This window comes from Hibiscus syriacus, unplaced genomic scaffold, assembly GCF_006381635.1.
Source record: "Hibiscus syriacus cultivar Baekdansim isolate YM2019G1 unplaced genomic scaffold, ASM638163v2 tig00111445_pilon, whole genome shotgun sequence".
In the NCBI taxonomy this organism is placed as follows: domain Eukaryota; kingdom Viridiplantae; phylum Streptophyta; class Magnoliopsida; order Malvales; family Malvaceae; genus Hibiscus; species Hibiscus syriacus.
The window spans coordinates 437,689-451,150 of NW_024063096.1; the positions used below are offsets into that span (position 1 = coordinate 437,689).

At 35.8% G+C, this 13,462-nt stretch overlaps 1 pseudogene; it reads right to left on the reverse strand.

Moving 5' to 3' along the window:
* Positions 1-12,322, reverse strand: part of LOC120163382 — a 46,647-nt pseudogene extending 34,325 nt beyond the window's left edge.
* Positions 12,323-13,462: the final 1,140 nt, after the last annotated feature.

A 13,462-nucleotide genomic window follows, 5' to 3' on the forward strand; every position in this document is an offset into this window, starting at 1 on the left:
TCAGATGTTTCTAAATTTCGAATACATATAGTACTTCCGTTCAGTTCAATATGGTCTTCGTGGTAGAATTGTCTAACGAATATCCACTTCTTAGTACCGAATGCGTGTATCGAATTGAGCTGAGCTAAGTAATTACAAAATTATCATCGATCCAAACTTGAGAGGACGAACACACATTCAAGTGATATCTATGTCATTAAAGTATTGATATAGTATTATCGTTGATCGACACGCATAAGGTGTTTTCCATAACTTTTTAAGGCAATGCCACATCCATACTTATTTGAATTCCTTAATGAATCCAAAACATTTACTTTTTCTTGACCATAAGGGTATTTTGGTCCTTTCGGTGCTCAATGTTTTTCCATTCATTTTAAAGCTTGAGGATATGCATTCATTCATGGGCTTGGTTATATTCTTGATTCATTTCCATTACAGGGGTATTTTGGCCATTTTATAGATCCAGTGTATTTTAATCCTTTCTTTCCATCTAATCTTATTATTATTTCAAACGTATCATCTTTTCCAGTCCTTTTGAATAATTCTGACCAAAGTGCACCCTTGATAATTTATTCTTCAGGTATTTACTCATAACTCGGAGATTTACAGATTATCAAGAATTTTCTATATAAACGCGTGCACTTAATGATGAAATTAGTAATTCATCTATTTAGGTATGACTTCTTGAGTACTTTTCCATTCAGAATCAATTCGGGTTATTTTTCCCTCTCAAGTGTAATCTCATAATTTCTAACCATATCATTTCGGTATTAAAACTCTTAACAAAGATAATTATAATTTAAAGATTCTAGGGTTAATCGCATTCCCGGATAATCTCTAAACTTTAAATTATTCCTTATCAACTTCTAGTATCTTGTACAAGCCATATTGGGTTTAGAAATCAGTTATCCAGATTTCCTAAGCAAAACTAGTATTTTCCATATACATCAGTAGTTTCATCAGATCAATAAGTCTTTACAAACCCATTATCTATCTTCCGTGGTCAAATCTTATCTTTTTACAACATAAGGGTATTTTCATAATTTTATAAGACTGGAGTTTTCTCAATTTTCCATCCAAGTACCTTTAGCATTTAACCTTTGATGATATAAATTATAAGTTACAAAACCATACTGCTTCATTTATCACATAATCACAAAACTTAGTTTAATACCAACTATCCTCCAACTTCTTATATTAGTCATCTGAACCATATTCCGTTACCACATTTTTACCGTATTTGGATCAAGTGTATAAATTAATTAACTACACAAATAAAACCAAACCTTATCTTATTCATGCATTTACCAATATCAACATATTCTATAAAGCATAAAGAGGTAGTAAAGTATTACCTCAATTTTCGTGTCATACTGATCGACCATTTAAATTCCATTCGAACGTCCTCGATCCTTAATTCAACTTCCAATAATTCCTCAAATGCATATCAATATAAATTTAATAAAAAACAGGACTTAATTTCTGAAAAAATGATCGAATCAGTGATAAATCAGTGAAAACCAGCTTACCAGGTTTGAATTTGACGAAACGGACTTCAGATTCGGATTCAAGACGTTGAAAAACATAAAATATGACTTTTCGAAAATTTTGACTTTTTATGTCAAAGTCAACAGTCAATGATTTTACACAAATATCACCCTAACAGAAATTAATTACAATTTAGGCACCATTCTAAAAATATTTACAAAACTAGCACCCGAGTTTTTTACACAAATATCACCCTGCGGCTAGTACTTTCCCCACGCAGGGGGAGGCGCGTGCGGCGTCGTGGAGTGTCCAAAAAATTCCCGAACAAATTCCTAAAAATTATTTTCAGGCATTTTGAGACACTTACCAAGCTCGGTTCATAAATTTGAACGGTGGAGAGCTCGATTCCAAAATGTTGGAAACTTTGACTATCTCACCCTCCACGCGCCGGCGACGAATGAGAAATGGAGGACACCAGTGGACTCGGAACGATGCAATGAACCCGATAGTGCGGGAGGTGTCGAAAACGGATGGCCGGATCGACGTGAATCGACGAAAAACCAACGGAAATTAAGTTAAAACTGACGATACTTTCGACTGAAATTAATGAAAAATGACGATGATTCACGATAAAAGGTTTGAGGGTTTTTGTTCATCGGTCGACGACGAACACGATGGTGGTTTCGGTTCGTCGAATGGACGTCGGACGGTGAGTATATCAGAGTTGAAAGGAGGGTTGAAGGGGGAGAGAAACTGGGTAAAAAAAATGAAATATGCATCACGGGGAGAGAGTTTATAATTCTCTCCTAAACAAAAATGGGCAAATCAAGAGTTTAGCCACTGAATTTCCTACACTTTATAAAATGGTCTTCCAACTTTACTATTTTATAATTTAATCCTCAATTTCTTCCAAAATACCAATTAAATCCAATACTTTAAAATTCCTAAATTTTTGCCCCTAAATTGGGGTGTTACACATATGCTCATATGTAACACCTTTCTTAGATAGTCTTAATAGAATTTTAAGTGATTAAATTATACTTCAAATTGACTTTTGGTACCTAAAGAATTTTTCATTAAAAATAGGTGTCTAATGTTTTCTCCGTTACACCTTTAGGTGTCTACCGTTATATTTTTTGATTTTTTTTATTAATAAAAATATTATTTTTTAAAAAAAGAGGAAATTTTGAAAAAAATAAATCCCCTCACGTCGTCCCTCTCCCTCCTATTTCCACATCCAACGACGATGAAAGGTCACCACCAGCTGATATTTTCATAGAAAGATGAAGAACTCAATAGTGGTGATTGTGTAATGTACGACCAGGTGTAGACGTCAGAATCGCTGAAAAGCAGCGAAGGAAAACTTAGAAATCTGACAATCCTTCACAGCATTTTTCACGACGAATTACGCAGTTTCACGGTGGGTGGGGGACTGAGTTTTGATCTCAATGGAGAGACGATTCTGATAGTGTCAACGGTGACGGCCATAGACCGACGGTGACCGATCGACGGCGAAAAAAATAAATTTTGAGTTTTTTGATTTTTAAATTATAATATTAATTTTTTAAAATATATTTTTTAAATTTTATATGCGTTACATGTGATAGATAACGACCAAATTTAATGGTCATTATTGTTCAGACACCTAAAAGTATAACATTAGAACCGTTAAACATATTTTCTTTAGATACCAAAAGTTAATTTGATATATAGTTTAGGCACTTAAAAGTGTATTAAGCCTCTTAGATAATATTAGATAATATAGGAAAAAGTAGTTCTTATTTTTAATAGTTATGTAAAATAGTGATAAGAGTAAATTTACTTTGTTTATAACATATTGGACACGACATGATTGTCCTTGCTTTGTCATCGCCTCTTCCATCTCTCTATAGATATCTAATAGTAGCTTGTAGAACAGTTTCTTGTAATCTGGAAGTTGATCTGTACAATCAATATCCCACCTAAAAAACAATTAAACTTTTAAGAGAATATATTACAAATAATGAAATTTAAATTTAAATATATTGAATAAACTTTCTTAAATATATATTCATGCACGAATATAGAAGTTACTGACCTCTGAATTGCATTCGTAAGGAGTTGAAGTTCTTCAAATTTACCATATGAGTCATATATGTCATCCATAATTGTTATCATAATTATTACTTTTGTTAATATCTCTCTACCAAAAGAGTACTTTGGCTCAAAGCATATTCCCAACATCCAAAAGTAGCCTTCCACCAATTTATCTCGTGCAAACGGTAGTTTTGTGGTAAAATCTAAATCTTTCCACCACCTGAAACAAAACACATAATTATGAATTATTTTTCCTTTAAATTAGGTTAAACATAAATATTAATTGGTGTTAAAGAAGTAATGTGTTGCCTAGAGAGTTTGCATAGCTCATCCTTGTGTGAATTTTGTAACAGGTTGAAATCCAATTCTGCAAACTTCAACAATGTTTTGTCGTGTGAAGCTTCGTCTTGATAAATGGCAATGTATCGCCTAGCCTCCAACCTTGGCAGGGCCTTGCGGATGGGTTGGTATAGAGCATTGGAGACTAAGGCTGAAAGAGGATACTCCACAATGCCAGCAGCTTCCGCTAACTCTAGATGAGTAGCGGTGAACTCAAGGGCTTCTTCGAGTATGTGTTCCCCATGAACAAGTAAATGCGCTGCTTCGTATAGTTCGAGCAAACCTTTAACATCACTTGTTAAGGACTTGCTAAAATTTCCTTTATCATCTTTGAACTTGTTGAAAGTTTCTGTTCACCCCAAAACAATATTACTCTTAAGGATCGTGATGGGCGATTTTTTTTCTAAGAATAACTTCAATTGATGACCAACCCTTATTTAACACTAATTACCCTCACCTGAACAAGATAAAACTGGATTTCATGAGCAAAATAGAAGGTGCAAGACTCACCACACGGAGCATTAAATCCACTCTCTCTAAGCAATCGAAATCGAAGAGATGTAGCTTGGAGAGTGTGGTCATAGTTGTAGTGATGCTCATAAACATTGTGCAATGCTTCTTCTATGATGTAAGGCTAACGAGGCTTCTTCAATAATGGAGAAGTTGGCAACCTTGTTGTTTCCCGATCTAGGAGAGACACCAAAATGCTACACTTTGAATTGATAAGTAATCTGCAAAAATTAAAGAAAGAAATTATTAAGACGGAAATATAAATAAGATATGGAAGAAGAAAAGAAATGATAAGAATTGAAATGGATAGAAATGTTTTCAAAGATGGAATGCGGAAGTGTTGTTGAATTGTCCTTCAAATGTCGATGAATTCGACAACCATTGGTGATGATGCATGTAATTCTTGATGAATGTTGATGGATAATTCAATGGTTAAGGAATTGGTGATGAATATGGTAATGGGATGGTGATAGAGTTGGATGGATAATGGTGAAGGAAATAGTATCTTATAAAACTAAGAAGGAACCAATGTTATAAAGAACAAAGACCTGTTTCTTATAAGTTTTATAAGGGATGGTAGCAAGGACTTTGACCCACTAGTTATATGAACTAGGATCCAGAAGTATCAAGGAAGGGATTGACACCACAAACTTTAGAAAAAAGCTTGCTTAATCGATATAGTTCTAAAAAGAACTTGAAGATAGAATAATCTCACAAGGATTTTTATATTATCAAAGGGTTGTCTTACAAATGAATATCAAAGCCCTATTTATAGGCTTGCATAGGTTTGGCCGAATAAATAGGTGTCCATTCGGCTATATACATGACTTTTAAATGTAAATACATGTTGTTTTAATGAATGGGGATGTCCTTGGCCGAATGGTCTCCTTGCTCTTCATCTTGGCGCCAACTTTGAACAAAGATGATGCTTTGGCCGAATAGGGAGAAGCTTCTTCATTTTGGTGCCTATTTCATCCACACGCATGTCACATGTATGGGCTGGTCATAAGGCACTCACATGGGCGGCTTAGGGAGTTTATGATGTGGCTCCTCCTTGGCGTGAATATGATCAGCAACTAGTTATGACTTGGCATCCATCTAGCATCTAAGTGACAAGTCATCAACGGGGCAGCAACTAATTATGAAAGGGCACATTTGTGTGAAGCATCCTTTCATCATTTGAGCTACTTCCCATAGGTTTGAGCTGAATTTGAGCTGGCCATAGATGAAGGACATATGTATAAGTCTTAGGGCAGCTCCTTGTGAAAAGGCACTTCTCGGAATGGCAACTCTTCGCGGAAAGGTACATATCCACAAAATTCAACCTATACCATATTTGTAGTGCTCTGTGTGGTGAAGATGATGGTGTAACTCTCCAGCTGAATTGAGGTCTCTAGCTAGCTCAAAAGTCCAGATCAAGTGAGCTATGAGCTCGGGGGCCAGCTAGCAACTTTGTCCCAAAATGATCTTAAGCTGTCCCGAAGTTGTCCTAGTCACATTTCCTTAGCTTGTTAACTCTAATGCTAACTTTAAGTCAGCTCCCATTATGTGGCCGAACATGTACCTCCAAAAGAAAGCATTTATAAGCTAAGTAATATAAGATATACTCATGTAAATATATGGTTCATAGATTATATTATATGTTAACATAAAAATAATATATAATCTATTGTTTGGGGATGCATTTCTAAATGATTCAAAGGTTTTAATGCATTTGGTTGTAAGAGCTTCCCTGAAAAGTTTGGCTCTTGATCGAGTGATTGGTCCTTGTGGCATTACTTCCAAATCCTTTGAAGATGGCGTTGGTGTGCTCACATCATCCCCCCTTCTTTTATGTGATTTTTCCCTAAATCGTCACCATCCTTGATTGAAGATAGATCTGCTATATTGAAGGTGGCACTTACATTGTATTCTCCAGGAAGATCCAATTTGTATGCATTGTCATTAATCTTCTCAATAATCTGAAAAGGACCATCACCTCTTGGTAACAACTTAGACTCCTTTTAGTTGGAAATCTTTCCTTACGTAAATGCACCCATACCCAATCTCCAATTTCCAAATGGAGTGGTTTGCGTCCCTTATTGGCTTATTGTTTATACTGCCTTGTTCTTCTCTCAATATTCTGCCGAATCTGTTCATGTAACTTCTTGATGAACTCAGCCTTGTTCTTATCATCCTTGTTAACCAATTGTTCTTGAGGTAGAGGAAGAAGATCCAAAGGAGTTAAGCGATTGAATCCATACACTATCTCGAATGGTGAAGTTTTCGTGGCTGAATGAACTAACCAATTGTAAGCAAATTCCACATGTGGAAGGCATTCTTCCCAAGTCTTCACATTCTATTTAATGATGGCTCTCAACGGTGTTGATAATACTCTGTTGACAACCTCTGTTTGACCATCGGTTTGGGGGTGACAAGTTGTTGAAAACAACAATTTAATTCCAAGTTTGTTCCACAATGTCCTCCAGAAATGACTAAGGAACTTAACATCTCGGTCATAAACAATGGTCCTTGGTATGCAGTGTAACCTCACAACTTCCTTGAAGAATAGATTATCCACATGGGTTGCATCATCATTTTTGTGACATGGTATAAAATGGGCCATTTTGGAGAACCGATCAACCACCACAAATATAGAATCTCGTCCATTTCTTGTTTTTGGAAGACCCATCACGAAATCCATGGAAATATCAACCCATAGTGCTGTAGGAATGGGAAGATGTGTGTAAAGTCCATGAGGCATGACTTTTGACTTAGCCTTTTTGCAAACGATGCATCTTTCACAAACCCTTTCAACATCTCTTTTCATCTTAGGCCAATGGAGATGTTCTTTCAAGATTTCCAACGTTTTGCTGATTCGAAAATGTCCCATAAGTCCTCCTTCATGGGCTTCTCATACCAATACTTCTCGGAAGGAACCTTGTGGAATGCATAACCTTTCTTCCTTGAATAGGTACCCTTCATGTCTATAGAATTTCTCAACTGCACCTTTTTCACAAGATTTGTATTTTTCTCCAAAATCATGGTCATTAGCGTAGTAATCTTTAAGGAGAGAAAAACCAAGTAATTTGGAATTCAAGGTGTTAAGAAGTACATACCTTCATGAAAGGGCATTTGCAACAACATTCTCTTTTCCTTTCTTGTAATGAATGACGTATGGAAAGGATTCAAGAAATTCTACCTACTTGGCATGTCATTTGTTGAATTTGCGTTGGCCTTTAATATGCTTCAATGCCTCGTGATCAGTATGGATGACAAACTCCTTGGGTCATAGATAGTGTTACCACATTTCTAATGCCCTTATAAGAGAATACATCTCTTTGTCATAAATGGGGTAGTTTAGTGAAGCACCACTTAACTTTTCACTAAAGTATGCAACTGGTCGTCATTCTTGAGTCAAAACGGCACCTATACCAATTCCAAAGAATCACATTATATTTCAAAAGTTTAATCAAAATTAGGAAGTACCAGAAGCGGTGCTTGAGTCAAGCATTCCTTGATGGCCATGAATGCTTCTTCTTGTTCTTTGCCCCATTCAAAGGTGGAATTCTTTTTAATTACCCCGGTTAAGGGACAGGCAATAAAACTAAAGTTGGGCACAAATCTCCGGTAAAAGCTTGCAAGTTCATGGAAACTTCTGACTTGACTTATTGTTGTAGGTCTTGGCCAGTCCTGAATTGCTTTAATCTTTTCCGGATCTACTTCAAGTCCATGTGAATTTACAATAAATCCTAAGAATGTAAGTTTGTTAGTGCAAAAAGAACATTTTTGAAGGTTGGCATAAAGTTTCTCTTTTTGGAGAGTTTCAAGTACTGACCTCAAATGTTGCACATGATCATCCAAAGTCTGGCTATAAATCAAATATCATCGAAATATACTACACAAAACTTACCAATAAAGGCTTAGAGTACATGGTTCATTAACCTCATGAAAGTACTAGGTGCATTGGTTAGTCCAAAGGGCATAACCAACCATTCGTACAATCCTTGCTTTGTCTTGAAAGCGGTTTTCCATTCATCTCCTTCTCGCATCCTAATCTGATGATATCCACTTTTAAGGTCAATTTTGGAGAAGATGGTGGCACCACTTAATTCGTCCAGCATATCATCAAGCCTTGGAATTAGATGTCAATATTTGATGGTAATTTGATTAATTGCTCGGCAATCTACACACATTCTCCACGAACCATCCTTCTTTGGTACAAGCAAAACAGGAACAACACATGGACTTAACCTTTCTCGAATGTACCCTTTTTCCATTAACTCACCAATATATTTTTGAAGTTCCTTTGTTTCTTTCGGATTGCTTCTATAGGCTGGTTTATTTGGAATGGTAGCCCCGGGAATGAAATCGATTTGATGTTCAATTCCTCGAAGGGGTGGAAGTCCTCTTGGTATATCTTCTGGAAACATGGCTTCGAATTCCTGTAAAAGAGAAACAACAGAAGAAGGCAAGCCTTCTTGGAGATTAGTTAAAAGTAGACTTTCCTTGTACATTAGTAAAATTAAAGCCTTATGTGACAACAAGTATTTCTGAATCTCCTTTCTTCCAGCATATATGTTCAATGCTTTAGTTTTCTTTTTTTCATGGTTTTTGAATGACTCCATGCTTTTCTTCAAATGAATCTGATCTTCATTCACTTGACTAGGAGATAGTGGCGTCAAAGTGAATTTCTTTTCGTTATGAATGATAGTATATCTGTTGATAAACCCATTATGGATTGCTCGTCGATCGAATTGCCATGGTCTTCCCAAAAGTATATGTCCAACATCCATTGGTACAACATCACATAGGACTTCATCTTGATATTTGCCAATTGAAAATGGAATGACAACTTGCTTTGTGATCCGAACTTCTCCACCGTCATTTAGCCATTGAAGTTTATATGGATTTGGATGTTTGGAAGTCTTCAGGCCAAGTTTTTACACCATAAGAGTGCTTGCAACGTTCGTGCAACTTCCTCTATCGATGATCATGAAACAAACTTTGTTGTTTAAATGACAACGAGTATGGAAGATGTTTTCTCTTTGGTCATCTTCTATAATTTGAGTGCTTAAAGCCTTTTTAATGACAAGAGTTTGTTTTGAAACTGAATGGAAATCAAACAATTCTTGTGACATGGTTAGTAAAATAAAAAATAAATTAAAACCTTACCAGCACACTCACAAAACCTCACTTGATCACTCCAAAGAAAATTTCAGATTGCACTCCACTCACACTCGTGTTTGCACTCGGGGACATGTTCTTGGCTTTTTCTGATCCCCCTTCTGATTTCACCCTCTCATTTGCCTTTTACCACTCAATTCTCTCTTGTGGGTCCTTTAAAGAACTAACTCAAGATTGAGCAAGTTTCTTAGTTTGTGTGTCGGCTTAAAAAATATGGTTAGGGTATAGAAATGGTTATGGCAAAGGTAGGATAGAAAAGGTTAAGAAAAGGATAAGGTAATGAAATAATAAAAGATGAAAGAAAAGGAAATGAAATAGTAAGAAAGTGAAGATAACTTACAACTCAAGTTGCAACACTTACTATCTTCCTTCACAAGAAACAACAAGGATACCTCCATCTAGTTTGATGTTGGAGCAGATTGTAATGTGCTTCTCTTTAAGTGTAATTTTGCAACTTGCTTCTCTTTTCTTTGCTTTTGATTCTTCTTTTTCTTTTCTTTCTTTTGCATTCCAAATTTGTTGTATGAGTCTTTTCTTTTCTCTTTTGTTTTTTTTCTTATTTTTTTTCTTCTTATTGCTTTGGTTGCAGCACTTGATTGTCAATCCAACAAAGCTCTGATTATCTCTTGATGTAAGGCTAACTAGGCTTCTTCAATAATGGAGAAGTTGGCAACCTTGTTGTTTCCCGATCTAGGAGAGACACCAAAATGCTACACTTTGAATTGATAAGTAATCTGCAAAAATTAAAGAAAGAAATGATTAAGATGGAAATATAAATAAGAAATGAAGAAGAAAGGAAATGATAAGAATTGAAATGGATAGAAATGTTTTCAAAGATGGGCTGCGGAAGTGTTGATGAATTCGGCCACTATTGGTGATGATGCACGCAATTCTTGATGAATGTTGATGGATAATTCAATGGTTAAGGAATTGGTGATGAATATGGTAATGGGATGGTGATAGAGTTTGCGTGAAAGTGATGGATAATGGTGAAGGAAATAGTATCTTATAAAACTACGAAGGAACCAATGTTATAAAGAACAAAGACCCGTTTCTTATAAGTTTTATAAGGGATGGTAGTAAGGAGTTTGACCCACTAGTTATATGAACTAGGAACCAGAAGTATCAAGGAAGGGATTGACGCCACAAACTTTAGAAAAAAGCTTGCTTAATCGATATAGTTCTAAAAAGAACTTGAAGAGAGAATAATCTCACAAGGATTTTTATATTATCAAAGGGTTGTCTTACAAATGAATATCAAAGCCCTATTTATAGGCTTGCATAGGTTTGGCCGAATAAATAGGTGTCCATTCGGCTAGTTACATGACTTTTAAATGTAAATACATGATGTTTTAATGAATGGGAATGTCCTTGATCGAATGGTCTCCTTGCTCTTCATCTTGGCGCCAACTTTGAACAAAGATGATGCTTTGGCCGAATAGGGAGAAACCTCTTCATTTTGGCACCTATTTCATCCACACGCATGTCATATGTGTGGGCTGGTCATGAGGCACTCACATGGGAGACTTAGGGAGTTTATGATGTGGCTCCTCCTTGGCGTGAATATGATCAGCAACTAGGTGTGACTTGGAATCCATCTAGCATCTAAGTGACAAGTCATCAATGGGGAAGCAACTAATTATGAAAGGGCACATTTGTGTGAAGCATCCTTTCATCATTTGAGCTATTTCCCATAGTTTGTGCTGAAGTTGAGCTGGCCATAGATGAAGGGCATGTGTATAAGTCTTAGGGCAGCTCCTTGTGAAAAGGCACTTCTCGGAATGGAAACTCTTCGCGAAAAGGTACGAATCCACAAAATTTGACCTAGACCATATTTGTAGTGCTCTGTGTGGTGAAGATGATGGTGCAACTCTCCATCTGAATTGAGGTCTCTAGCTAGCTCAAAAGTCCAGCTCAAGTGAGCTATGAGCTCGGGGGTCAGCTGGCAACTTTGTCCCAAAATGATCTTGAGCTGTCCCAGAGTTGTCCTAGTCACGTTTCCTTAGCTTGTTGACTCTAATGCTAGCTTTAAGTCAGCTCCCATTATGTGGCCGAACATGTACCTACAAAAGAAAGCATTTATAAGCTAAGTAATATAAGATATAATCATGTAAATATATGGTTCATAGATTATATTATATGTTAACACAAAACATAGTATATAATCTATTGTTTGGGGATGCATTTCTAAATGATTCAAAGGTTTTAATGCATTTGGTTGTAAGAGAGCTTCCCTGAAAAGTTTGGCTCTTGATCGAGTGATTGGTCCTTGTGGCATTACTTTCAAATCCTTTGAAGATGGCGTTGGTGTGCTCATATCATTCTATCTCTCTTTCGAAATGGTAACTCACTCCTAACCGTTTGATTGTATCAATCAAACGAAGTTTGTGCAGTAACTCGTCATTCACGTCTACCTTAATCATCCTCCTTACTTCTTTCAATTCTTCGTGTTGTAGTTTAGTTGCACCATCAATGTTCTGCACAATTGTATACAGTATTAGAAATGGTTAGAAAACAACTTTTGAATTATAAAAACATATTTACTGGTTTAGACGTGCAAACACATATATACTCCCCCAAACGCTAGGGGGAAAGTTGGCTAAGGGACGACTGTGGTTGGAAAAGAATCCATGAGATGAAGATGGAAGCTTCGACGAAGACATTTCTTTAGCAATTACTTATTTTGGAAACACTACGAAATAAGATGAATTGGTGTGAGCCAAACTACTCATGTGTTGTAGTACTTATAAGGCCTTGCCAAGAGTGGCTATTTTATTTTAGAGAAAATAACTTCAGTGATCGAAAATGTCTTATAATATACGATTTTAACCATTTTTTTTTGGATTTACGAAAATGACCAACAAATTCGCAACGCGAACTCTAATTTCGCAACACAGGTTCCAAAATCGCAACGCGAATATATAAATCGCAACGTGAATATGAAAATCGCATATCTTTATTTATAAGATATATTATAAGATATACCACCAACTACTACTCATCTAGGACCTTTAAACAATAATCATGTGTTAAAAAGAGTATTGCTCTATCTTGAGGTATTGGGTTCTAACTCATATGTTTATAGGTACGTGCATTATCAAATATTAAGAAAAATTATTAACATATATTATTTCCTAATCATCTCGTACTATTAGAAAAAATAAAGTAATAAAAATATTCGTTTAGCTTAATAGTTGCATATAAAAAAGACAGCTATCGACAATATTGGAGTGATTGATATTGTGTTAATTTGCATGGAATCTTTTCAGTGGCAACTTAGTGTGCTCGAACCACACTGTGAAACACACACCACAAGTTGCAGACCTGGTGGCGGCTAGGAATTTGGGTGGCTCCTTCTCGTCCGTTGGTTTGTGTTTATTGCCGGTTAATGTTTGTCTAGTTGTCATACTGGCAATCTTCTCTCTCAGTTATCCTGCTACTGCCGCTCTGCTTTTAAACTTGTTAGAAAGCTGCCTTTCTACATTGTCAAAACCACAAACAAATACCCTCTCCAACTTAATTAAACTAATTAAATCGTTATGGAAATGACTAGATTACCGAGGAAATGTCGCCTATCAAATGCTGTATAGTTTCACGACCGGATTAATCTAAAGGTGCGTTTGTTTCACGACTGGAATAATCTAAAGGTGCGTTTAATTCACGGAATGTAAGATTATCAGTGGGAATAGGATTATCGGCGAAAATAAGATTACTGAGAATGTTGTATTTTGTGTTTGATTTGTTTAGTGGGAATGTAAGATTACAGTGTTTGGTTAAATGAATAAAAGATTATTGAAATATATATTTTACCAAATTGTCCTTGTTATATATTTGTTTTTTAACAAGTTGAATTCTACTATAATATTACTTTAATTAATTTATA